This window comes from Cebus imitator, unplaced genomic scaffold, assembly GCF_001604975.1.
Source record: "Cebus imitator isolate Cc_AM_T3 unplaced genomic scaffold, Cebus_imitator-1.0 Scaffold287, whole genome shotgun sequence".
Taxonomy (NCBI): Eukaryota; Metazoa; Chordata; class Mammalia; order Primates; family Cebidae; genus Cebus; species Cebus imitator.
Genome location: NW_016107602.1, coordinates 175794 through 179289, shown reverse-complemented (window position 1 = coordinate 179289; position 3496 = coordinate 175794). Strand labels below are relative to the sequence as shown.

Genomic DNA, 3496 nt, shown 5'->3' with positions numbered 1-3496 from the left:
AAATAAGGCAGGTACAGAAAAGACAAATATCATTTGTTCTCATTAATATGTGGGAGCTAAAAAATTTGATCGCAGGAAGGTAGGGAATGGAATGATAGCTATGAGAGACAGAAGGATATGTTGGAGAAGGGGGAGGATGAAGAGAGGTTGGTTAATGGGTACAAACATATAGTTTGAGAGAAGGAATAAGTTCTAATATTCAATAGCCGAGTAGGGTGACTATAGTTAATGATAATGTATTGTATATCTCAAAATAAATAGCTAGAAGAGAGGACTTGAAATCTTCCCAACACACAGGAATGACAAATACTTGAGGTGATGGATAGCCCCAATACAATGACTTGATCATTACACATTCTATGTATGTAACAAGATTTCACATGTACCCCACAAATATGTTCCAAGATAATGTATGAATAACACATTTTTTAAAATAAAAGGAACCCCAGGTCTTATCTAGCTACCCAAACACTTCCCCATTCCCTCAGTCACAGTGAAGGTACCTCTGCAGAGATCTGCCAGGTACAGTTTGACAGGTTATTCTGCAATAGGGCACTCAGCCAGGGGCCTGTAGGGATTGAAATCCAGGCTGCTCTCTGCTTTCCAAGCCATGCACCCTAGACATCTACTCAGGCATGAAAGGAGATTTCCCTGTTTTACTGAAAGGCATATCTCTCTCCTGTGTCATATGCATGGAGGTGGTACCTTTTTCTAATTTGTCATGAAGGTACCTTCTATGCCACTGGAGCCCTGCTTCGGCAGCCAGTGAGTTGCTTACTCAGCAAAGTAGTTTTCAATTTCATAAATTGAAAAGCCACACTGAAGAGTTGCCCTCTCACAAACCTGTCACCTCTGACCTAGATCCTCATGTGGATCACACAGTGGCCTCACAGCATGAAATTCTGCCCAGGCTTGAATGGGGCTGCCTCACTGCCTTTCCACGGATCATTTGGACAGACCGCTTAGTTTCTCTGTTCGTCCCATCCCTGCCTTAGAATGAGGGAGCTGAACCAGGTGTCCTTCCTGATTGTTACATGCTATGGCTCATAACACCCTGAAAGGCAATACATCAGGGAATGGGTCAGATTTGAAAGTCTAGTCTGGGCTCTTCTCTGTATAATTTTATATTTCTTCTTTCTGGTTATTTTGTTATCTCTCACTAACACTTGTGGTGATCAGACAACCACAGGTATCCAAAGAAAAAAGATTTCAGCTTGAGATAAAAGACTAGTGAATATAAACAAACATCAAGTATCTTCTCCCTCAGTTCACTTTCTTATTCAAACACACAAATATACATGTGTATGTGTGTGCATACACACACACTTATATATACATACACATGCTGAGCTTACGACAGAGCTTTATTTCAAAGCAGTATGCTATATTTTCCCAGATATAATCATTTAATGCACTTAGATTTGTTTCTCTACAACCCAGAAACAACTAAATTGCCAAGACTTCATGCCAGAGACATTTTTATTTACATGTTTCAGTATAAAATGTTTGAGGGAAGTAGCTCATATTTATAAGGCAGTTGGTTTGCCTCCGCAAGTCTCCTCATAGTAAGTACCATCAAAAACGTCATAAGTCATCCACACCACCCAATCTCATCTTCATGACACAAAGGAAGCCCTGCTCCACTCAAGCTCTCTCTTCATCCTCCATGCGCCCCATGGGTTTCCAATCTTTATGTTTTTTCATAAAGTAAATGACTCCCCAGGTAACAGAGGCAGATAGATAGACATTGCTTGTGCTGACAGGTTGTTAAGTAGTAGAGAGAAGAGTGGGCATGGAAAGGCTGAATGGAGAACGCCAGCCTTGTTGGATTACACACATGAAAATGAGGGAGAGAGAAATTGGGAACAGGGAAAACAAAGGAATTCAGTTGACATGGATTTGGCACTTACCCAGCACTGTATGTGCCATTGCTACTAGAATGTCTTCCTGGATGTCCCACAAGCACCTGATGATCAGTAAGTCCCAAACTGAGTTCAGGCCCCGATTGCTGTGCAGACATGCCCCAGATGTCCCTGGGCTATGCACAGAACTGCCATCTATCCAGGGATGTTCACATATTAGCTCATTCAATCCTCCCATCCACACATGAAATAGAAATTATCACGCCTAGTCAATACATGAAGAAACTGAAGCTCAGAGAGGCAAAGTGCAACAGCTTGGGCAGCCATAATGAAATACCACAGGTGGGGTGATTTAATCAGCAGGCATTTATTTTCTCACAGTTCTAGAGGCCAGAAGTCCAAGATCAAGGTTTTGGCAGAGCTAGTTCCTCCGGAGGGCTGTGAGAACCTCACTCCTTGGCTTGTTGCTGGCTGTCTTTTCCCTGTGTCTCTTTGTACCATCTTTCCTCTGCATATCTCTGTTCAAATTTCTCTTTTCATAAGGACACCAGTCATACTGGATTAGAGCCCACCTTAATGACCTCGTTTTAGCTTGACTACCTTTGAAAAGAACCTATTTCTAAATAAAGTCACATTCTGAAAACTGGGGTGTAGAATTTCAATATATGGATTTGGGAGCAGAGGAAAGATTGCAGTCCATAATACGAACCCCCGAAGACTTCTCTAGGAGGCAGTATTTGAGGAAAGGAGTTGGCTAGGTGAAAATAGAGGCAGTGGACAGGAATGAGAGAAGAGTTCCAGGGAGAGGGATCGCTATATACAAAGGAAAGAAGGGGAAGGAGCAGGACACAGCCCAATGCTGCCCATGGGATGAGGGTTCACCTCATATGCCACTCACAGCCCGGTCCAGCAGGGCTGACTGCCAGGCCATCCATATCCCAGTGTTCTGGGGCTTGCCAAACAAATCTGGTTTCTTGTGGACCGAAGTTTGTTTCTGGGACATCAGATTGGAGGGGAGAGCTGAGTTTGGCTGGGACAGAAGAAGTGATCCTAGGGGCCTTTGAACTCTAAGAACAAGCAGAGGCAGGAGAGTGGAGAAACTCAGTTATGAGCAGACAGAGCAAAGAGCAGTACTTAGAGGAAAAGCTGAACAGAACTTATAACTAAGGCCTCAAACGCTGGGCGCTCCCTGCCAACAACAGCCCTTGTCAGAGAGCCCAGGAAGGGCAGAAAGGAGAAGGGAGGGAGGAGGGAAGAAGCTGCACTTCACTTACCTCACTGTCTTTCCTTCTCTGGGGACCCACAGAAAGATGCACTGACTATAAAATAGGAGCTTTTTAACTATTAGGCAACATGGAATAAAGTGTCCGAGGAAGCCAAACCAAAACCACTTGGATAAGAACATCACTAACCGAGGGGCTGGGGCTTGGCTTCATTTTATTCCAAGCCTTTGGCACACAACACAGAATCTGGCATGTGGTAGGAATCTTACAATACTTGGATGTTTGTTTGCTTACCTAAGAGGACATCCCAAGGATACCAGGCGTTTCTAGGTGAATCCTATGACTCCATTCCTAGCCTGAGAGACCTGCCTCTAGGAAGGAAGAGATTATTATTCCCTCTATTTTAAAATC

The 3496-nt window shown here is 43.6% G+C and overlaps 1 long non-coding RNA gene across 1 annotated transcript in view; it reads right to left on the bottom strand.

Moving 5' to 3' along the window:
- Positions 1-3257, bottom strand: part of LOC119467417 — a 53847-nt gene extending 50590 nt beyond the window's left edge. Inside the window, exon 1 of the long non-coding RNA XR_005195953.1 lies at positions 3137-3257. This is a non-coding gene — a long non-coding RNA (uncharacterized LOC119467417). The remainder of the gene's footprint in view (positions 1-3136) is intronic.
- Between the last annotated feature and the right edge of the window lie 239 nt (positions 3258-3496).